The sequence below is a fragment of the Ylistrum balloti genome, unplaced genomic scaffold (assembly GCF_031769215.1).
Source record: "Ylistrum balloti isolate Yb309-2 unplaced genomic scaffold, AGI_CSIRO_Ybal_v1 Utg370110, whole genome shotgun sequence".
NCBI lineage: Eukaryota > Metazoa > Mollusca > Bivalvia > Pectinida > Pectinidae > Ylistrum > Ylistrum balloti.
The window spans coordinates 528,180-553,937 of record NW_026782132.1 but is presented as its reverse complement, the minus strand read 5'-3'; the positions used below and the strand labels follow the sequence as shown (position 1 = coordinate 553,937).

The 25,758-nt window shown below is 34.9% G+C and overlaps 1 protein-coding gene across 1 annotated transcript in view; it reads right to left on the bottom strand.

Annotated features, from left to right (window-relative positions):
* The window catches only part of LOC132550189 (cadherin-related tumor suppressor-like), a 75,941-nt gene that overhangs the window by 42,982 nt on the left and 7,201 nt on the right, over positions 1-25,758 (bottom strand). The window lies entirely within an intron of this gene.

Here is a 25,758-nt window from a genome sequence, read left to right as displayed (position 1 = left end):
ATTCCTTTTCACTGTTTTCTCTGGAAGCATGATTATATCTTTCTATGTCAGAATTAGGTAAGCATTGTCCCAACAACAATATCTTTTTTAGTCACACAAAGCAAACATCATGATTGCAATCATAGTCCTAAATATTTCACAAAAAATGGTCGACTCCTCCCCAAAGAAATGAAGGTAGAAAAGAAGGCAGAAATGGATCTCTGATGATAAAACCCGGTGAATAGGTAATTGGACAGCAGTTTGTTTGTACAAGGTTGGTCGGCCATCGTGTCTAGTATATATTACCAGAGGTAACAAGACACAGTTAAATCTAGTGGTCTTATTTCACCTCACCTTGTGAATATATATACTCCCAACCAACCCTCACTGAACACCTAACGCTATAAACACCAGACTCCAAACAACCAGCTTTATTTTGGAGGTATCATTAAGTGATTAAAATTTTATAGAAATAATCTTGTTCTATCCTGATACAGACAGATGAATCCTATATCCTGAGGACATTTATCCTGATGTAACATTGTGTTGTCCCATCTTATCCAGCACCCTTAATCATCACTCTGAACTTCTGATATTATCAAAGTATCTGTAGTAGTATGTCTTTAATAAGAATTATGAAGCGTGTTTTGTGTGATCCTAAGTCAGATTTCTCCTTCCAGATATCAAATAGAATCCAGAATATATAGTGTAGATCTAAAGATAGCCATTCAAATCAACACTAAATGTTTTCCTTTAATTTACCACAAAGGCCTACCGAAGCTTAAAGCTTAGATCTCAAGTGTATAATCTACCTCCACATGATTAGAACTTCAGAAATAAATCTCATTCCACTGTTTGAATGAAATTAATTCTGAAACGTATACAACCTCAATTAATGAAATAACAACAGAATCATACCAATGTTATAAAGAAGTATGAAAATTCTTGCCACAAACTGGGTCATTCCTTTTTTTTAACAAGCACCTAAATTTAATCATCTCGTGATAATATTGTAAGATAAGAAGTGTGATATATGAATTAATAAAGAAACAATAGAGTTACAATCCTAGACTGATCTAATGCTATCAATTATAGATGATATGGTCCCTGGAGAAGGAGTGGAGATGAGGGAGTATGGATCAGTAGCCAGTGTAGTGAGATACCCATGATGAATTTTACAGGAGTATAGACAAATCTGCTGACAACTTACACAACCTGATAAAATCTGTCTATATAATCACATCTGTAGCAAGTGTGTAGGGACCAGACTAGTCCCCGACAAGTTCCTGACCCCCACAGCATGGTTTCACAGACTAGTCCAATTAACATATCACTGGTATACTTAATAATGCATCAGTAACACAAAGTTTTTGTAATGGATATCTACTTTAAATACCAATATATCAAACAGAAAAAAGGTTTTATTAAATATACTTGTCATTCATTCATTTATACAATTCTTATTTAATCCAACTGTATAAGTGAATTATAGATCAGCAAATCCTGACAATTTGTTACAATCACCAGTAATAATCAGATTTTGGACTCTAATGAGAAAGTGAACAGTAATCAGGATGTCAAAGCCATGATTTACAGGTCATCAACTAGCAACGAAAATAAATAAAGAGTGATCTCCCCTTTGAGTATGACTGCAGATCCAATTTGTTAAGTTAGAAATATAACCACAGATTGAGAAATATCCAGATAATTGGACTAAGGAAGTGTGTTCAATCAACTGTTCTGATTAAAGACCAAATATGTCTTCCACTTGACCGGTTCCAATCATGTTTGAGTGGTTGTCACAGACATTGACTTCTGACCCTGGTCTGTGCCATGGGATAGAGATGTAAAATTGTAGAGACATGTGTCATCCCATCATCCTGTCCATCCAAATAACACAGAATCAATACATCAGGGGCCTAGCCAGTCAGAAATATCAATCTTTCCCAGACAAAATGATGACCACTTCCATCATCATTTGGAGACCACATCAGATGACTACAACACATAAATGACTCCCTCCATCACAGTCCCAATCCTAATTGGATTCAATAAACTACCTGTCATTCTCGATTTGTTATTTTTGATTGTTTTTCTTGTCTCCACACTTGTCCACTATTATAAGGTCTGTTGTCCCTCTCTTATTGGTGACCACTATATTATCCAGGTTATTTTGTCCATTTCTCCGTGTTGTCTACATCATATAATCAAATTATGTTATCCATCTTTTCTTGTCATAAACTAAAATATCCAGGTATGTTGTCTCTCTCTTGTTGTCCTCCACTATGTTATCCAGGTATATTGTTTTCATCTCTTGTTGTCCTCCACTACAGTAACAATGTCTACCATTTAAGAGTGATCATTTATTAATCTGCCAGCTGTATTTTGAAATATCAGTTTGCTGTCCGAATAAGAGCATTACTGGTACACATCCAGTACTTCAGCACTACCAGGTATGTGTAACGTAATTCCCAGGACTTTTAAAACTACACAAACATGGCAGCTAGATTGGTTATTAATTTGACAAAAGCTTTCGGTTGTTGTTTTAGATATTACCTATTTCTGACACTGGTGATTTAAACTTCATTTCTTTTCTACATAGGATAAGATATGAAAATTTTAAATTTCATATGAGCTTCAAATGTCACAGTGTCTGGTACACGAAGTCATCAATCATCACAGGTCCAATTTACTTTAGTGTTGGTATAATTTATAGCAGTATATTCACATCCTCACAATGATTTGATTTGAACAGATATAATAACCCTGAAAATGCATTGTGGGAAATCGTGTACCATGGTGTCCAGGCACCATTCAATAAAGTCAGGTTCTAAACGATATCCAATTAAAAAGTCTTCCTTCTTATATTAAAAAAATTGTAGTCCCGACCAAATTTAATACAGACAATTACTGGCAAGCGTGTTTCACGAGTTTTTTTATCATGGCATTCATCGGATTGAGGGGATGCAATAGATGTCTTTTAAACAACCTTCAAAACCTGTGAGTTGTATAAACATAACCAAAATACAAAGAAAATGCATCAGAAAGAAAAGATCAACCGTGTATTACACAGCATAGTATATTCTCTCGCTGAAAACATACATTAACACAGCCAAGAAATGGAAATAAATCTGTCCTCGACTGCACTTAACTGCCTCTGGCTTACAGAGCTGGGTATTGTGCAGAAATCCTATGTAATTGATACAGCATGTTGAACTTGAGATCCCAAACACGTGTTCCGATGTGAAGTGAAGAAAATGAAAACTAGAAAGCTTTTTATGATTGAATGAGAATAATTTCAGTTTTAACACTGCAATAAAATGTTGACAGTTTACACTGAATTACTGACCAATTAGTGACAGAATTTAAATCAGATTGTTTGGAGCTGTTTCAGCTGCATCTTGAAATGATCAGATCAACATAACCTTCATTGTAGAGTAAGTCTGACGAGGAGAGGGCATTGTGGTAGATATATGTTATGTGTTACATTGTCAGAAGACATCATCACACTCATACACTACAACATTCCGACAGCCTGCCAAAACACCCGGACTTATCCATTGATAATAAAATCGGTATGTTCTTCACAAATAGGAAATTCTTCTCCTGAAATTCAACCCTAGTAGAATGTAAACATTTTTGTTTTAAATTGATTCAAGTGCTAAGTAATCTTTATTTCATCCATAAACTCTTTCTCTCCAGCCGACTGTTCCCAACATGTTCCAGTCCTAGGGGAGCTTTCCCAGCAGCAACACAGCACTGCCTCAGCAAAAGGACCCCATCAGCCAGGAGTCTTCTTAGTAAATGGTGATAATGGGTGGCTATATCATGGTCTCTTCGTTTTGTCCTTAGATATAAATACAGATATCTGATTCTGAATGCCTCAAAAATGACATCAAATATTTTTGTGATTTACAGGGGTTTTTTTGTATGTAGGAAGCATTATTTCCTGTTTTAGAAAACTTAGGTTTCTTCCTCAATGGTCATATCTCCAAAATTTTCAAGATGAACAGATTTTTTTCCCTCGCGACTTGTAAACTAGAAAGATAAAATGAGTCACTGTAGAATCTGTTTTGTTGTTGACTATCCAGTGATGACAACAGCTGACATTTAATGAACAATCAAAAGTTGTTTGTATGAAATGAGTTCAATATACCTACATTTTTTTTTATCTTATTTTGTTAAATGTAAGGAGAATATTTATGATCAACTAAAATATTCACCTCGATAAATCTACAACCTTTGACAAAGTCCATTTCTGAGCCAAATTTTGCCCATAGTGCCGTTTGATCCTGGTCATTGATTGACATTCAGTTATCTCCCCTATCAGGTGTGATGTTTATTATCTGTGGATACATGACCCCAAGATAGACTAGCCTATTGTACAGTTTTCTCTGTGATAAGTTCCCAAGTTGATCAGATTTCTATTGGTCATTTATCAACAACCATAGCCTCGATTCAGGCAGTCGAAGGCCAATAACTTCTGGTCCTAGTTAGCTTGATGTTTAACATTTACAAATTTTAATAGCATTTTCAAGATGTTTCTGTATGAAATGGATTGCTGTTTATTTTCAATATTACACAAACATGATAAGATTTTATTGCATATAACAAATTTTATGTAAGGAGGTGTTAATTTTTCAGGTGTCACAATCCCCAAGCTTGGTGTAAATGTCAGAAGAGTCCATAGTCTTCAGAGTAGACCTGAACTTAATACCTGTAGGTGTGGGCTGATCTCAATTACTACCACAGTGACAGCACAGCTCCCCAATACTCATGCTATTTAAAGACTTGTGTCAATATTGAACGGCAAAACATGATTCAACTGTACAGGAAACCTGTATGGTGTGCTATTGGGTAGATTCATTGAATAGTAGCAATTCACAAGTCAAAAGAGGCTTCATATTCTCTCATCAATTATAATATGAAATGGTGTAAAAATGTCCCAATTGCTGGTGCTGAGTCAATAGAACTAAAGGTGTACTCTCCTAGGCCTCCTGTACAGATCGACAAACACTTCAACAGATTATCACTTACTAACACTGAAGCACATACCTGAACACTTATGCCTATATAAGGTTGAAAGCATTATCACTGGTGTTCCCTAAGTGCATATGGATTATTGGTGTTTGAAGTCCAGAATATCACTGAACATGTTTATAAGTCAACAGTATCATACATGACACACAGAAATCTATCCACACAGCAATAAAACATTCAAAAGAATAATTTCCATAAATACCAAATCTACAAAGTTAAGAGTAATGATAAAAAGAAATAAAAAAAATTGACAAATGTTCTTTTCAATATCTTATCCACAAAGACTTCACCAAACTAGTATTCATTTAAATCAATTCTGAGTTCAACCTACAAAAGTGAATAGAATGAAAGTCCTTATAACACAACCTGAAGGAAAGTTCTGATAATACATTCAAGTCAAGATACCAGTAAGTGTAACCTCTCTGTTAAAACATTGGTCTGCCCCATAAAGACAGTGTACACCAGGGGACCTATAAAATGGTTCTAGATGATTAACTCTGTAAAACAGTGTTTTAAGGAGAACTTGTGTCCGTCATGCTATCAGTGTTTTTTCCTTCTTTTTTGTGAAGTATAAAAATTGATTCACTATTAATACAACCAGCTTACATTTTAGTCCTCGCCCAATTTAACTCAATTTTATACGCCAGTTCTACACAGGCTTGGCCAGCATTGTTCTTTTCTCCAAACGGGAACTACAACTTCTGGTTTTAAATATTTGATGGGCCTGTGTTGTAGGCACCATTACATGTATACAAGTATTAACCTGGTCTGATTTATCAACACGATTGTATCCTTTCATTTGATAGGTGAAGGATCTATATCAATTAACCAATGATATTACTTACATCTTACATCTGAACTTGACTTATTCTAATTAAGATGAGAAATCATCTATCATTCCACCACATCTTGCACACTTGGTTAAAAAACAAAATTCTGATTCCAAGGAGCAACCAATCACAAAATTGGGTAGCCATCTCGAGACAAGTAGGAGTTATACACTTAGCGACCCTGTTAATTCAGTCCCTAAAGGTGGACAGGTAGTCATTTCAGTGTAATGTAATATCACAATACCTACCTGACAAAATTCCCTGACATTTTTTATTTCTCTCACTGATGGGATTTCAGGTGATGTCACAGGTAAAACAGATAAAAAACCTTCTGATCTTGATGTTGAAAAACTCTAAACACTAGTTATACTATATTAGGATATTTTTACTGAATATAAAACTATACATTGAAATGAAATAAAGAAAATGATATCTTACACCATAAAACATCCATTAAAACAAAAATTTAATGAAATAAAAACACATCAAAATACTAACAACTAATAGCACCTATTCAATAACCTGTATTTATCACACGATATATAAATACAGCTGTATATATAAAACCTAAAATCATACTCTACAATCTATACACATCAAGCACCTGTATAATGATAATTTGGTGACATAATGTCCATCAGTACAATGATAGTCCATCTTTTTAAAAGCAAAAGCTAGTTTATTGAAGTCCAAATTTTGTGTTCTTGCAACCCATTCCAGATCCACCTATTGTTAACCTGTAATGTAACAAACCTTGGACATTAAGAAAGCAGTGCTGAATACATTCAGTAGGTCTTTGGCAGGTATTCGTTCCTGAATTACATAACTAAGTGTGCTACAGTAAAACCTGACCTATCATTTTGTGTTCTATATATAATAGTTTGAGATAAACATCTCAATACTCTACCATTGTGTTCTGTATTTAGTACCATAAGATAAAGATCTCAATAATTAGTTCCCAGCAGCCTATAAATATAGAGATTACTTAACATAAAAAGTTTTATTTAGCTGACTAAAATATTCAACCGGTGAATCAAGGCACAGGACAAAACAGGATCACAGAATTTGGAAATAAGCCAGTCTGAGAAAAGTAACGACATTTTCAGAGATATATAATAAAGGGTCACGGTAAGACAGTAAAATAAGAACAAATTCAGAGATTATATAATAAAGGGTCACGGTAAGACAGTAAAATAAGGACACATTCAGAGATTAAATAATAAAGGGTCATAGTAAGATAGTAAAATAAGAACAGATTCAGAGACTAAATAATAAAGGGTCACGGTAAGACAGTAAAATAAGAACACATTCAGAGATTAAATAATAAAGGGTCACGGTTAGACAGTAAAATAAGATCAGATTCTGAGATTAAATAAAAAAAGGGACATGATAAATAAAATAAGGACTGCTTTACGGACAGATAAAAGATGGCCATGATCAGGGACGTAAGACAGGGATACTAGATTGAGGACATAAAGCAGGGATACTAGATCAGGGACTTAAAACAAGGATACCAGATCATGGACATAAAACAGGGATATCAGATCAGGGATGTAAAATAGGGATACTAGATCAGAGACACACAACAGTATTCTGGAGACAAAAATTTCAATGAGTGAAAAGACTACAATCCAATATATTTCAAAGCAAAATGAAACAGGATATCATACTTGGACATATGTTAGCTTTACACTTAATGGGCCTTAATAAGGGGTTGTGCCATAGTGAAACCTATCATTTAATTTCCATTAATACAAACAGACTGGAGGGGATATAGCAGCCTTTCTCTTCCCCAATCTGTAATTACAACAAATGTTTTGTAGCCTGACACTGCCCACTCTACAGTAATACATACACATTCTCCTGGGGGATTACATTGAATGTGTAACCAAGTGGTGCTTGACCAGCCTGTTGAATGCTAGATCTATTGTAGGGGCGTGCTGGATCCTTTGTACCGTTCTGGTCAGTTCTGAGGACTGTGTATTGTTTTCTCCTAATCCAGCACAGGACACCCTAGGGTCCCTGATACATGGTCAACAGGTTGTGTGGTCAGTGTATATGACTAACATAGTAAGTATGTACAACTAACTGGACAATCCTTTCTGATCATATCTGTATTGGTATACACCATACAATTACATCTAATTTCTATAAATTTTTGGAAATGTTCATACATGCATGAACATCACCTTTATATGTAAGGCCGTGCCTCGTGCTATTGAATCCTAAATAAATCAGAAAACACCAATAAAACTATTTTGGTTGGGAATTAATTTTCAGGATTATTACAGGTGTGGAATGTATGAAGTACATTTAATCAATCTACCGAGAATACTTTGAATTCCTTATATGGAGAGTAAAGCCTACCACATGACTGAATGGTATTTTCAGTAGTCTTATAAACTAAACATTTTAACTTCTAAATCAGTCTTATTCGTTAATTCCTTGATATAAACATCAGAGTCTTTACCAATCATGTCTAAAAGCCAGAAGGAATAAAGATTAATTGGTGCCAACATTTCTTACGATATTATCATCATAAGTGTAGGTATCTAGAACTCTGGTCCTGACATATCAATATTATACCACTGATGAGAAGCTAAATGTGGAAGTTATTACATCAGGGTCGTTATTCTATTGGACAGGAAATCCCACCAGTCAACACTGCATCCCTCCTCCTCACACCTGCATCGTGTTAAATAATCAACAACTCAATATACCTACAAGTTCCTAAACATAATCTTTAAGTCCCTAACAAACTTGGGTACAACTTGATACAGATATAACTTTCATCAATAACACATGTGTTCTTTAGAGATTTATATGTAGCTAGGAATATTGAAAACCCTCCTCTCACAAACCTCATGCCAAGCTAAACATTTAGTAAATAAACAAGAGTTTGGCTTCTGTCTCTGCTTCAGATATATAAACACACATCTCTTTCCACTCAGTGGTCAGATTTTTCAATGTCAGATTTTTGTATCCAACAAGACATTTGGTAAAGCTGGTCAATTTAAGATTGGTAGTCAAAAGTTAAGGTTCTGGACATTAGGGCAACCTTGGTTTGTAAAACTAAGTGTACAGATGTGACATCTTACTGGACAGATTGTCAGAAACTGATTGATGAATTCATCCTCCCAGCAAGCTCATGAATATAAACTCAACTTAACTCAATTTGTTCTGACAACAACCAGATGGCCGAACAATTGGTTTGTTACACTATAAAGCTGGAAACTGACCACTTTTATACCAAGATTCAATTTGTGACTACTACAGCCTTATTATCTTCAAACTGACCAATGAATATTGGATGATTTTTTTTCTAAGTTATGGATAAAAATATTGGAATTTTATCATCTTCGAAATCATATATGAGTGTTTTTGGATATATAGACTAGCATTATGTAATCTATAATCAAAATTAATCACTGTTTAATGAGTAAACCTTCTCCAAAAATGGCGATAATTGTATTTTATAAATGTTAACTATTTGATATTATAATGATAATAAACAATTCAGATTCTAGTACTGAGTTAAATGTGGCATTATTGAAATCAATTTTAAATTCAGAAACTGAAATCAAAATGGAATCAACCGAAATAAATACTGAAGTTCATCATCACGTTAATAGCAATAGGTTTTTTGTATTTACATCTAATTTTGATGAAAGTGAAAAGGAATTTGTGTGTTACTGACAAAAAAGTTCTGAATATATAAATTATGCTTTTGTTTTGTATATACAATACTATTTTGCTATATAAGTGTTTGAGACAGATAAAAGCTTATTAATGGTCCCTGTCCCAGTCACTGTGACCACATGTATCAACTCTATGAGGCTACCATAGACAATACACAGCACACTTCAAACATACTCCATTAATTTACCATCAACTTGTGATTAAAGGGTCACACATGATAATGAGGCAGCAATAAGTGCTGGTTTTTACCTGGCCGCAGTAGTTACAATGAGGACAGGTGACAGATAGTCTTGGCTGCAGTACCAAACAATACTGTCCACCATTTTCACCTATCAGGTGAGAATCATGTACATATGTACAAATGACCTGGTTGTTATAAATGAGAATGAGTAAAGGTAATCATCACTTGGAGTAGACACAGGTGTATTGGCTGGCCACAGGATGACCACTGGTCAGTCTGGCCATATACTGGTAGCATTGTTAACTTGACAGCATCTAAAGACACAATACATGCAACTTCTTTCTGTTTTTTATCGATCATTTTTATTCCATTAGATCTATAGTATGGAAGAAAGAACAAAGAGATAGAATTTTATATATAGAACACAGAAACTGTACAAAACATCCTTCAACTTGTGTCAATCAAGCTGTAAGGACCGCAAAGAGCTGGTACACCATTGTCCATCTCCCACACCTGTCTAGTGTGAATAGGTATTCTAATGATCTCCACCAGAGAAATGGCCAAAACATGTTAGGAGATCTGACCTGTACCATATATAACCATCCCCTAAATTCTTCCCTGTATAGGGCTGTAGGATTATACTACAACAGCAAATTACATTACACAATGATATAAAAACAAAATGTTTAGAAGTGAAATACCGCTCATATGCCAAGTAAATGAAATGTCATTTGGAACCAATCACCAATTTGGTTCCAAAAAAAACATCATGAATATTTACTTATCAGTAAAGCAGATGTACCTAAAGGCGCCATGTCACTGCAATATTGAAGTTAAATGCATCCCGCGTGGCACATGCACCACTAACAAGGACACCAATGTCTGCCAGAGGGAGCAGATGTTTGGTGGAGACCCAGCTCTATCTCCTCTGGGATCCAACTCATTAGTGGGAATATGCTTGTATCCTAGAGGACAGGGTGCTGGCATGCCCAAAATGTTGGAGAAAGCATAGTCTCACGTCTACAGCAAAGTCTGTACGTTCTAGGAGTGGAAGTTTCTACCCCGCCCCCTGTCAACATGAAACACCTTGAGAAAATATAATAGTCCATTACATAAGTGATGTATGGGCGTGTATAAACATAATATAGGAGATAGCAGAACAACACTCTCCACCTCCAATACACTGCTATGTCCAGCATGTAGCCAAAGCAATGTCTGATTGATGATATTGTGCAGGTGATTATCAGCACATCTGTAAACAATAATAAAAATTTCACCTACATCTTAACACAATAAAGCCTTTGTTTTTAATTAAGTCCTCAGAATCCATCCTCCTTCAAATGAAAATGTACAGAAATGATATGGGTCAAACACTGTGGTATCTACACACCTTTATTGTTTTGTTCTATCCTCATATGAAATCTACAAGAAGAAAGACAGCTACATTTGTATGACATAAGATAATTAAACATTTATACCTGTTATAGTACGGCACCAGATGTTGTTATAATATCTTTGATACTTGCGGGAATCATTTCAAAAAAACATTTTCTGTCATAAACATTTAAAAGAGTGACAACACAAAAACTATGAAGATTAAAATGAGGCCATTTCTAAAGGTTTTTAATTAGTCCCGAATCACCTAACAATGACTCGATAACAAAAGATGACCTGGAAAACGACACTTATCTGAAAATCTCTACTAATTTTAGACTTTCATAATATGAGAATTCTTATCAAAGGACCTGTCACATCTATACACTAAAATGAGGGCTGAAACCTGAACAAAGCAAGGCTATTAACATGAGATAGGTAAAGAGTACAGGAATGTTTTTTTTTTTTTTTGTGATTCCTGTGTATTGAGTACTGGTATACAACAAGGAGCCAGAATGGATGGACGTTGACTCATTGTTACATTGTTATTAGATACAACAGCAAAATTCCATTTCTATCATAATCAAATTCCGATCTTTATCAAAATTAAAATCAATTAAAGATCGTTTTACTGTCAAATGAAGTAAAAAAAGAGTAAAACTAACACCAGCAATTTCATTGGTTCATTCAAAACTCACTTTGATAATATTATAGCTGACAAAGAGAATGCTCAAGTGAAATGTGAATGGTTCTGTCCGAACTGGAATGGATTATTGTAAATATCTAAGGTTAATTGAGTGCTAAATGACATCTCTGTATTATAGCCGAGAATGAATTAGCCACCTAAGGACAAGTAACGACACTATGTGACCTCCTCTGATCTGAAGTTAAACAGCCTATAATCACAACGAAAACCATCCACAAAACATTTAATGAGCACATCTCCCTGGGAGGTTTTTCTAGTCTCACACTTCCAAACATGAAATGTTTGGCGTGTTACTATAAACCTATCAATTTGCTTAGTTTTCAATAAGAAATACACTTCTAGGATATTGATACGGGTTTTTGGGTAAACAAAAGAAAATTATTTTTTTTCACTTTTTTATTTTAAACAAAACAAGAAAGAAATTCTCAGATGAAATTGATAATGGTTCTATACTATAGCCTGGATAATATTGTATCGCTTCTAGACACAAATTATGACTACATCTGTGAAATTATTTCCATTCATTCCTTATTTTTTCAGTATCCCTTACCATATCCTTTTTCGCTATGAATTTTCATAGTGTTTGTCATTCTCTACCATATGTTATATTTGAATGTACAACCTTTACAGGTGGAAACTGATAGTCCCCTATAGACAGGTGGAAAAGATCACAGGTGTACTAACCACATTCCAATCACCCAACATTTCATCAATTGTTCGTAATCAAAGTCCAGTAATGTGGCAGGATTTCTGACTCATCAACAGCTTACCCCTGATCTTATTACAACTAATCTTCTCCAACAGGTACACACATCTGACATTTTAAAATCCATGCATAAATTAAAATGGGATGTACACTGAATATTAGCATTTGTAGGACATAAATACATAATATGAAGTATACCTGTCTAATGTCGGTTTTGATACATGGATCTGTTGTATCAGACACAAAAAATCATACAATTATTATAGATCAATGTTCATCACTAATTTACCTCACACAAATGTGCACATGAAACCATACATGATATATCATTTCAGTTTCTATTAAATATATTAATTTTCTATACATTACAGAGAGATGACAATATCCTTCCTTTCATGTTGCTTAATTAGTGTGTTATGATAATTTTAAATAATCTGTTTAACAGGTGAAGTTTTCTAGGTAAGGCGAGACAGGTAGTATAAGCCCAGGCTGAATGGATTGGCAGAGATTCATTTCATTTCATTAGATTAAAGTACCGACCCTCCATAAACAAGGCCATCTACTGACATTTCCAGACACAATAACTCACTATACCTTACATACAGAAACTTTTACTAAATCCTTGACTGAAAACTTACAGGGATTATGAATGACTAATTTATGATTTATACAATAATATTTGCCCTACAGCATAATCATTACACATTAATACAAGATCAAAGCTTAGAAAAATTTTTCCGGAATTTATAATAATTTAATACATCCCTAATGTGACAGGGGTTTCCTATAGCTATGGCACAACTGTCTTGTTGTTCCCATTCAGTTATACATACAGGGAATTAACACTGATCAATTTCGTACTGGGTTGAATAAAGGACCTCTTGCAGATCGGAAATAATCAATTGTAAGAAAATTTCTTTTTCAGTGAATACTGGTTTTTTAACCGTAATTGTACCGATATGCCTTTGACACTGATGCTTTGTAATCACGTGTATGTTTGGACTGAATTCACTGTCATGGCTTGTCAAAGTAAATCCCTCACCCGTATAAACCATACGAATATTGATCACATGAAATATTTTTCACCTGCAAAACTACCAATCCCTAATCTAAAAATATGGAAATATTTGGTTTTCTTTGATGTTGAGGCAATTGGCCTCGACCATATCTAGGGCCTGTCTGCTGTTGTCCATCCACAGATCTGTCACAGCCAATACAATGATATCATCGCTCAATCTTTACACCATTATCAGCATTTATTTGTGCATTTCTGTAGAAATTTACAAGCGGATTTAATGATCATTTGTGATTCAGGTATTTTTCCTGTGTCCACAAAAGGACTGCGGATTCCAGATTCTTAGGCCTGTCAATCAGCTCTTTTGTTACACAGTAAAGAACCCCTGGACAGTGGTCATCTGGGTCAAGATTGACCTCCTCATCTGATAAGGATTATCTGCACACTACAATAGGGGGCATCTACAACAATAGTCAGGTGACCCACAAAGTCTTGGCCAAATGGTCATTCTGTGAATGGTGTCCACTTAGACATGTATGCCAATGCCTTGACAGGAATTTTATTTGAATTAGATAAACACAAATATTCTCAAATGAAGCAGGCAATAAAATAATGATAAAAATAATTCTGCAAAAATCTTTCTTTAGTCCTTGTCTAGTTTAAAACAAGCTTTCTGTATAGTCCTTGTCTGTTCTGTTACAAGCTTTTCCTAATCCATTACAAGCTTTCTTTAGTTCTTGTCTGGTTCATTAAAAGCTTTCTTTAGTCTTTGTCAAACCTTTTAGAAGCTTTCTATAGTTCTTGTCTAGTCTGTGACAAGCTTTCTGTAGTCCTTAACCGTTTTTGTAGATCTTTATATTTCTAATTTTTTTAAGTCCTTACACTTTTTATAGACAGTCATTTAGCAGCTTTCTGTAGGTCTTTGACTGATGTGAAGCTGTTTTTTGAGACTTTTTCCGGTCCTAGATCTCTTTATGTCCTTGTCTAGTCCGTAGCAAATTTCTTGAGTTATAACAAACTCCATGACCACACTCACCCAGACATGCCTGTACTGAATACCCTACACAAAAAACCCAAAAAAACAATTGAATTCTGTCCTCTTCATTATTTAAGGGGAGACTCTATCTTTATTTCTGTCTCTACCATTCTTCTGAGATAAGCAAATGACTGGCACACATTCGGGCTGATAGCATCTACATATAGGCCTGTTTTCTAAAGGAGGTAAATTGACTGCATAATTCACTTTAAATTCCGCCTCTTTCTTGTCAGGCAAAGTGAGGGAACACATACTAGGTGTCAAAGTTCTAATTTGATAGGGTTATTGGTTTGAAAAAATAGACACAGATCGGCAAAAATGTTTCGGTGGTTAGTCACTGGTTAATAAATGGACAAATCAACCCTTGGAGGTGTGTGAGGATACAAAATGTAGGTCCTCTATGGTAGTTAGAGATCCGGTGTTCATCATCTTTTGTGACCACACCATCTACACAACTCATATGTTTCAGAGTTTACACGACAGTACATAATGAAACAGACTTGGTGACTGCCAAACTTCTTTGTGTCTGAAAATAACCATATTTATATTGTCATGAATCACTCTTCAATATCATTTGATATTAACTCAACCCAAGGTATCCGACTGTCCTTGCGGGTAGGGTTTGTTTAAATCAACTTAGTTTTGTCTCGTATGAATTTCAGAAACGCAGTCAGGTATGAAATTTGTATAAAGCCGTATGTGATAATATTACAAAAGATATATTTTCGAGGACAATGGCTGACGGTATCAGACCCAGCACTACCTATTCCTCTGTGGCAGATACATAATGGGTAAATCTCTGTGTGCTGTTGGTGTCTTTTCAGCTGCATTGGAGCAGAGCCAGTCTTATCGTGCGACAAGAATGTTTCTATAAACGCCAGAAAAACAAAATGTACTTAAATAACTAATGTGGTGTAATCTCTGCCTTGTTTTTGACTGCCATAGGATGGACTATCACGTGACATTTGTGTCCCCTGATTTCTTCCACAGTTACATACATATGCTACCCCTAGAGAACGTCTGATGTTAGTCTGCCAGTTATTATGGTTCATCATGAAGCACAGGAATTGTTTCCATTTCCTTTAATTCGTTTAACTTCCCCCACCCTGTTTCTCTGTGCTCGCCAATTCTCTAATACTTGAGTTAGTATTTGGCTTCAGCTCAAATCAGCCTAACTTAACAGAACATTTAGCAAAGTGTTACTATACCCATTTTCAATCAGCATACATGGGGCTGAATCACTTTTTTAGTTTCTTTCTAATATTACAATATCTTTGGCAGCAAACAAATTTCAAAATATAAAAGTGATAGAAAATAATGACTATTAGAAAGGCAGATTTAGGGCTGTGGTACAAGGGCCAATCAGCTGTGAATGATGACAAGAATCTGAAGTTAAGCAGTATGTTGTTTTCTCTCTGTAACAAATCTCCACTAATGAAATTACATGTTACATTGGTATCTCTGTCATCAACAGAATGTCACCCAAACATATCTCTGACTTGGACCATGTGTTGTGTAACAACAAATCCTGATGTTGGTTGATCTGGCTCCACCAGATGTTTGAAGATTTCTACTTTAGATCTACCACATTCTATTGTTAACTCTGACAATTCTGCTAAGCTCTAAACATTTCACATCCAGCAAGCAGCTCACACACCAAAATTCCACAACATCTCAAAGTCACTCAAACATCTGCAGAATCAACTGACTTCTTTCACCAACATGGAACAATCTTCTGCAATTTGCATTCCCGTCAAGAGTTTTGACAACAGTAAGAGATTTTGTGAGTGCTTGTGTGGAGGTTTAGCACTGTGATTGATGTGAAGAGTGTACATAGAGATGTTTTATGGTCAGTCAGAAATACAGCCGCTATTACAGACAAAATAATCCCTAAATCCATCTCATCTTCACTGAATAGATAGACAGACCTACAAACACATCTCCTTTCCATCATTTCTAAACTAAAGCCTCTTTATATATGCATAAATCTCCAACAAATATGATAAAAGTACTTCTATTGTTAAAACATAATGTTAAGGAAAAGGATTTTCTTTTCCAAATACTTCAGTAATTTCCTTATTTCATATATCCCTTTAATGTTGAATAGGTCATGTGAAGAGATATCTACTTTTAAAGTTAGAACAAATCTTTAACACCAAACAAGGAGTGGTTACATGACAAATTATATATCCTATCTCACTCCATCAGAAAAAGGATGCTGCCTCCATAAAACATAGATTTTATGGTTCTTTAACATGATTTGCAACCACTTAAAATGTCTAATATTAAACAATAAAGACCAAGTCATTTGTATAGATGTGTAAAAATGTACTTTAGGTAGCAACAACACTGATACAACAAATCAAATTACATAAAAAAAGTGAAAAGAATTTTTTCTTCAATTGAATAAAGAGTTGCATTTTTTTTTTCAATTTTGTTGGATTGGGCAGCTGCCTGACAGACAGACCAGGTAGGTATACATAGATCCCTTTCACAAAGCACTGATATCTATCTGGATGGTTAGATGTCCTATAGCTTATAAGGGTGATCTCTCAACAACAATGCCAGACAAAGAAGGCCACTACATTCCAAGTCCCCATCTAGATCCATCTTTTTAGAATCTTTGGTTTTCATGGCTCATAAAGTCTGCCAAATGTCCCTCCAAGCAAACATAACACAATGAAAAGTTCAGCCGACTGTGACAAACCAAGATGGCTGCCATTTTACAGCCTTGTCCAGGTCTCTATTTAGGATACACTTTTCAATGCCTAGAGAAAGCTTCCCGTCCACCCCCATTCAGACAAAAGGGTATCAAAGGTGGCAAGTCATTTATTTGAGGGTCCCAAAAAATGGCTGCATACCTGTCCTTTACATGTAGGGGAGCCAACCCTAAAATCTAATTTACACCTGAGTGTGACTGGAACACAGATGTATAGTCAGTACCAGCACATCAAAAAAGTCCACCAAAGCCAGGTGTTAGTGGGAAATATAAGGTTAGCAAGTCTCAACATCAAAACTGATAGACAATTGAATAAACAGGTTTCACAGTTCTACCAATAATATCAATATTCCTGACCAGATAAGATTTGCACCTCTGTAACTTTGATGTTATGTTATAATCACGTCTGTTCGCCCTGAGAGAACACCACCACTTGTATAGAAGGCATCAAAAGAACTTCATTGGTATACAACATGTGTATGTTATATAAAGGCTTAAACCAAAATTCCTGATGGGAGTCGCATGCAAAATATTCCTAAACATACATTTCTAATATACCTGACATTTCTATTCCACTTTAAACCTTTGAGTAAAATTTGCCTAAATTTGAGTACAGCTCTTTATGTGCTTGATTATAATTTTCCATCTGATTAATCTACAAAGAGGTTTTACCCCTGAGGGAGCACAGTGTAATTTTGTTAATTAAAATCATATGTCACATGAAGTTTGGCTGCCAGATCAGCCCTTCACCCATACTGGTCACTTAGAATTCTGATGGAGATAAGATTAGGATCCTTGTCAGGCCACATCTCTCCTTGTTTATCTTGTTGTGGGTGGGCGCAATAACAAGGCTGCCATTAGTTCTGTCAGACTGAATCAGTCATAGCATTACACTGGTGTAAATCTTAGGTAAATACATATATATATCTTGTATAAATATTTATTCTTTGTCCCTTTATTGCAAGTAATTCAAATTATAGTCCATCAAAATACAACTATTCCTTTATAAAAGAATAAGCAAATTAAAATCTATATATAGTATCGAAAAATAATGAATATAAAATTCTATCAGGATATTCAAATAAAGCCATATTCAGAATAAGGTCAGCTACCTTGAGCTTAATCAAATTTTATACGAGTACCAAAAGTAAAATTCTAACTTACATCATATACAAGTCTGTATAGAATATGTTCTATTTATTGCCTTTTTGGGTGAAGCCATGTAAAAGCTTTTGTTTTATATGCCTGTTGACTAACCTGTCCTTTCACACTCAAGACATTTCCTTATGCCCAAACAACCAAATATCCAATTCACATCATCCCTGGAACCACCCAGGGTCAACTCTAGATAATGGTGTTCTGTTATGCTAATTAAAATTCATAATAGACTTTTTATACCTAATACTTACCATAAAATTGGTTTAAGATTTTCTAAATATCTTGTCTTTAATATAAATGATAATGATGGACTTGAACGTCAGATTTACATGTAACTAACTGAGGGCTGAGATGACTATCATTATTTAATGGTTTTTTCACACCTTATGACATGTTTATTGTCCCCTTTCCCATTAGACCTGTCCAAAGCTGTTAAAGGATTCAAACATGACTTTATAATGACAAAGCCAACTTTCATGGAAATATCCAAGGACTTAAATTAATTTGCTGGAATAATCTTGTGATACTTATGTCTTCCATGATGGATCGTCTAAACATAGTCTATTCACAATGGGGAATTCAGAAGTGGACTTTCAATTAAAAGGCTGAGAGAAAAATTTGCCAGAATTATAATTGATAATTTAATGGTTGACAATTATCAAGGCAAAGACCATTAAAAGATTTTCCTACAAAGTTATAGATGGTGCGCAAACATAGATAAAAAGACAGGATTTCCGTTGATTCATAGTAACTGTAAACTTGTACCCAGGACATGGCGATAGGGAAAGTGTGCCGAGAATGTCCTGACATCACAGCTATGGTCCTGATAAGGGGCACCCAGGCGATTGTTTGGTCAGAGGTTTGTACAAAGACATTCCAATGTTTACAAACAATCACACTTTATCATACCACTATGAGAATATATCATCGCTACTGTGTTGGTCAGTCTCTACAACCATCGTGGTCATCTTCACCACACACACAGATAAATCATTAAAAAAGTTCAATAACTTCAATTTTCCTAGTGAGTTCCAAGCTCAGATTACAGGATCAATATGAGGCAAAATCTCATTAGGAGTATTCAAGTATAGGTAGGATAACTTTGATCTGTATATAGATATGTAGTTATAGACAGCAAATCAACTGAGCGTTGTTAGCTGTCACCAAACGTCCTGTTTCTTACAGTTTATTTTTCTACTATTTGAAATGTGACTATGTAAGATAACACACTTCCATCATATTGAATGTCTTTCTTGGTGTACTCATAACAAAATATGTGATCCTATCGTGAAGCAGCCAAACCTTGAAATCTTCCTGAATCCCTGCTGGGCCACAAGGACCCCTTCCACTCTATCACTGCCCAGTTTGTTCTCTCTCACCTCAATAGCTATCTGGACAGTAATCTCCTCTTCATCCCCCCACCACCCCACCCCACACAACCCCCCTTCCCTCTTTCCCCAACAACATAAAAGACCACTTTAACAGTGACTGTTGCTGTCGGATTTGACTAACAGGAACATGTGCAGCATCATGTTTGTTTTTCATCAAGTTTAGATGTCAATTGAAAGCATTAATACTTGCATTTTAGGTGGGTTTCCTCGCTGTTGTGTTTCAGAGGCTGTATCTCCGTTTGCTTTTACATTACCCTAAGTGCACTTTACAATCAACTAGATCCTAGTGTGATAACCCCAATAATACCTGTTATAGACATCTATTAAGGGCCTAATGCACTGTAAAAACTGGAGGATTCTAGCTGTTGTTTATCTTAAAACTCAGTTTTTCCAGTACAAATGAGTAAAAACTACTGACAAATACTTAATACAGACCACACAACATTTAAAATAAGATTCCTTTATAAAAAATCGGAGAAACTCCCTGTGAAAACGTTTAGCTGCCAATCTATCTCTCCTCACAGATGCCAGCAATGTCAATATAAGTTCTAAATACCTGACAAGATAAAATAGCAGCTCCCAAGTTTTGTCCGTGACACCACATTACCAATAAACGACACAACCTTTGGGTTTGTGTAGATAAGTTTGATTCTCTGTACAACATCCCATTACAGTGTGGTGCAGGTATGTTAATGCCTGCCCTATACCTGTGTTGCTAAGAAAAAAACTACACATACGAACATTTCTATGTTTGATGACAGCACATAGTCTCTTTTATAAAGATCTTTGTGTTTCACTACATATAATTAGTCATGACGATACAGGACCCCTACTCCTCAGTTAGTCAATATCTTCAAATAGACATTTAAAGAAATCAAATATTTCAACAACTTGCAAAAAATGTGGGAAAGACATTTTAACTTCCTATCTCCTGCTGATATTTGAAGATGAAAAACATGTGAATCGTGTGCGATCGTATCATGAGGAAAAGAATGTCCTGGCGGGTAGACCTCATTGTATAACCTGTCTATGATTCAGATCCCAGTTTGATCAATAAAAGTGAACTTTTAACCCTAAATACCATCACCTCTGCATATAAAAATGAAAAATATCTTGTGTATAAAATGAGTTTGTTTAGTGCATATTAAGATGCAATAGAAATTCTGTGGCGTAAACAGATCAAAAGAGAACATCTGACTGCATTTTTTTTATTCACCTCAATAACGTGACATATAATGTCATCATTCTCAGTCTACAAACATTCTGGCCATTCAAAACTTTAATGTGTTTTCAAAATCTTTTCTGTTACTCTGCCATGAACATGCACAGTATACATGTAGATGGTTAATTGGATTTATCATAAAATATCTATCAATACTAAAAAGTTTTGTCAACATGACAGTAGTGTTTTAATACAGTAAATTTTTTCAATTGGCTTTAAGATTAATTATGGAAAGTCTAAATTATCTACAGTATATATCTCAATGAATGTATGTACTGTGTCTGGTCAATACAATGGAATGTCAGGTTTAACTTTAAAATAACTCTAAGTTAATCATTTCAAATATATAAGCTTACAGTATTTAGAAACAGGTCACTATTGTGGTACTTCAACGTATTGTATACAAGCATGTGCAGAACTACCTTTCCTTTCTGTATTACCTGTATACAACAAGGTATGTAACGCCAGCTTATACACTCCAGATAATCACAAACAACTAATAGATTTATGTTTGACAACTGCAGAATTTTTTATCTAAAGAAAATTTCACAAAATTGTATTTTTATGCATCTGATTTATTTTCTGAAATTCTTTTGCCCATTAAACATAATTCAAAACTAATATCTAACTTAAAAATGTTTGTAGATAGTAAATCAACATCAAATCACATGTGCACACACCTGTTCCAAGAGAAATTATGTATTTTTTTTGTAAAGGACATCAGAAATTTCCACTCTGATATTTCTGTTGGCTATGTTAGTAATGCAGTATGTTTCTATCAAGTGCCACACAAATCATAATTAATTTAATAAGAAATGATAACATGGCAGAACTGCCTCTGGCAAACTTCATAATGGGTAGTGGTGTATACTACCATGGTTTTAATATCACAGAGTAAATAAACTTTACAGCAGGTTACATGTCTTCACCTTGCATTAAAGCAAATACTGAAATGACAGGTGAAACATTTTAATTATATACACAGTGTACAGGTAAATAAATTTACATATTCATGTGTCACACCTTCATTAAACCTGCCTTCACATTAGCACTAACTCTTTCTAATGAGCCTGATGTCCTAAACAGGTCAATTATAATAAACGATAATTACATATTTATGCCTTCAAGCTAGGTTTCTCTTTCTGTAAGCAAATGTTGAATGAAATAACTAATTATTACATATTTACCTAGAAGCTAAATTCTGAACTCACCTGGACAGTATTCAGTGTCACATTTCTGTACTAAATACCACCTTGTAACAAATAGGTAATGCCTTCTAGCATAATAAGCAAAGATTTACTTGAAACTTGCACTATGACAAAGCTAAATAGTTTTGAATGTCCAGTCGGAGCTGTCCATATATTATTGGTCTCGACAGGTGGTAACATGTCCAGTATTGTGTAAGTCACTGACAATGACAAATCATTTCCTGGACAGCCTATCATCAGGTTTTTCTTGTCTCAAATTTTAACCCCTACAGTCAGTATATGCTAAGTCTGTAAAATTGATGTATGTGTAAACAGCCAGAAGATATGAACTTTTTGTGCGAGGCAGACTCTTGGATAATTTATGATAAAAGTGTTACACTTATAATCTTGTCAGGATTAATTTATTTCTATATACAACTGTGCTAATAAAAGAGAAAACATTTGCAAATAAAGGATGATTAACGCAACCAAAAAGGAGCAGCAAAACGACAAATGAAGAATGCAACATTTTTGAGTCTCAAAAAGTGAAGAAGTGGGATTAATCCTGCAGACAGTCTAATAGCTTTAACAGAGATACAGGTATACAAGTATATAGATATTACACCTGTGATTGCATTTAGTACAGGTATCTCTTACCTGGCTCTATCAGATCTGGTTATCTGTATAATACCATTGGTGATGATAGGTTGTGTACATGGTGTATCAGGATTATAGGTTTGCTATCTCAGCAGGTCAAACAGAGGAGGAGGACAAGAGGGTGAGGTGAGCATGGGGTCGAGGAGTGTTATAGTAGGAGACAGGCACAATTAGCCAAATGGGAGCCAGGTATCGACAGCGCCTGGGTATGATCTTGATAAACTTATATGTGTGGGGTATGAAGTGCAGCTTTCTTTTATCCATTCATAGCATATATTTTTAACAGTGGAAATGTACATTTAAAAAAAAAAACTGGTGACATTTGAAAAGATGTGCAAATGAGATGTTTTTAGTAACTTCAAGGAAGAAAATGATAAATTCATATCGCCTGTGATTTAACTGATCTATGTGCAGGTTGGACAGCCTATCCTAAAGGTATGTTCTACCTGTGAATTTGGTGATCAGTAGGCAGGTAAAAACTGATGTGATCAGGTTATGATTAAAAATAAATCTTCATTAATCAGCTGAGTCAGCCATGAACTGTGATAGGAGACTTCCTCAGGAAGTTTCACAGTTACCTATGAAACTGTCCAATAGATGGCAGCTCCTATCAAGTTTCCATACACATTGTATATCTATTAAATCAATAGTATCAACCTTCCTTAAAATTGTCAGCCCCCTAACAACAACAACCCCCCCCCCCCACACACACACACACACACACCCTCCCCCATCCCCTAAAGAAAGAACAATAAAAACCTGTAATTTAACATGAAATGTTACACAACAGGAGGGGACAGAGTCCCATACTCTCAAGTGAGGACAGATTTGGAGCAGAATGTCCATCAACTGTCCATCACACCTGACAATTCATCATTCTGTGACACAGGTAACATGAGCAATGTCAAAAGCTCACCCCTCAAACATTCCTTAATTAGAATTTATCAATATTTAAAGGTAGACAATAGACACATTCCAACCTTCCAATACTAGACTAAAGTCACTGATAAGGTTTAAGTGGCAGGTAAATATCTCTTCTCTTCAACTATCCAAACCTATTCAACACACCAACATTGCTGGTTTAAACAGGAACAGCAATGTATACAAAAAGAAGAAATATTCTGCCACTATTTTATCAGAACAAAAGCATAGTGTATATGAATAAACATGCTTTTTATATGAAATTCCTCAATGGTAACTTGTAAGGGTTGAAAATCTGCAACAGCAAACATGTATTGGGAATTTTCCTTGTATTTCTATCTTCTCAATCTACAATCGCCCTATTAATAAATTTACCCACATGACATTTCTAATCTAAAACTTTTAACATTAAGGTTTAGAAATTTCTTTCAGTTTCATTGCAAAAGACAGTCAACTGAGTGCAACTAGATTTTGTAACAGTACGTAACAGATCAGTAACACGTCTGACATAAAATCAGTTTTCGTCGAAATAAATATAAAGTATTTATTGGAAAACTTTGGAGCAATTCGTCCAGAACATTCACGAAAATGTTAGAATTATGTAAATATGTTACAGTAACGTCTTTTGTCAAGTCTGCTCATCTAGTAGAATCAGCACATAAACTCAGAAATCATTATACAAAGGTGTGATTATATAAAAGGGGACTGTACTTATCTAAGGACCAGTTATATCAATTACTTGAAACATTGCGAAATCATTTTAATCTGGTAAGAAGCAAAACATTTCTGTCTACAAAATCTTTATATATTTTTGATGTCAGAAGTGCATCATATACATGTAAAAACTGATGTGTTTGTAAAGGTTACAAGTAAATGCCATTTCAGGTTTTAAAATTTCTTCAACTTTTTCATTCATTGAATGACAAGCAAATAATCAAACTTGTTCCTTCTTACAATTAAACAGAAGCAATTCTGATACAAAAATTAAAATTTTAAACACTGAAGAGTGTTTTTACAAATTCAGTATTTCAAAATTGTATCATTTTCTTCAGAAATAAAGGTGTTTTAGTTATGAAGGACCAAAGGATAGGTAGTAATTAAGTTACGATACGTTCCAGTAGATTGTATGAGATGTTCACAGGTAATATCTATAGGTGTCAGGCCTGAAGGGGCCAGGTCCCTAGGGGCATCATCAGCTCTTGTCTACCTGTTTACACCTGTAGTCTACAGGTATGGGAATCGGTGTTCCACTTCACATCCCAATCAACTTGTCCCTATGGTGATGACATAACACTGTATAAGTTTCACCATAAAAATGTCGTTGCAAGTCAGCAGTAAACTTGACAACATCTGTTTGCTAGAAATGTTTAATTGTCATATTGATTATCTTCACTAGATCTTATACTGGCAGCCCCAAATCTTTCTTAGAAATTGTCAGTATATTGTTCACAATATCTGATTCGGAGTAATGCATCTTCCTTAGAAATTATCAATGTAACTGCTTTATTCACTTGTAAAAAATATTTGTATAATCAGATAAAGGCACTGTAAATTTAAATTGGTAATGTGTAGGCTTTCTGTCAAATTTTAAAAAAAAAAGAACAAAATTCAAAAGTAATTTGAAATCTAACTTTGATGTGAATATCCTGGTGAGATGAAAACAGCAGCTATGATATAAATCATATATTCTACCTCAAAAATTTAATATCAAATCTGAAATTGTTAATCTAAATTTCACCTACTGAACACAATATCTGCATGATTAGCCTGCATGTTTGATGAGTAAAACTTGAACACAATGGCCTTTTCAGTTCCACTGATCTCGCTTTAAGGCCCAACGTGAATCTGACTAGGACTACCAGGACAAAAGGTGTGCATAGTCCCAATATCCTGGAGCCATTGAAATCTGTTGTAGAGTGTGACAGCCTTGCCGGGAC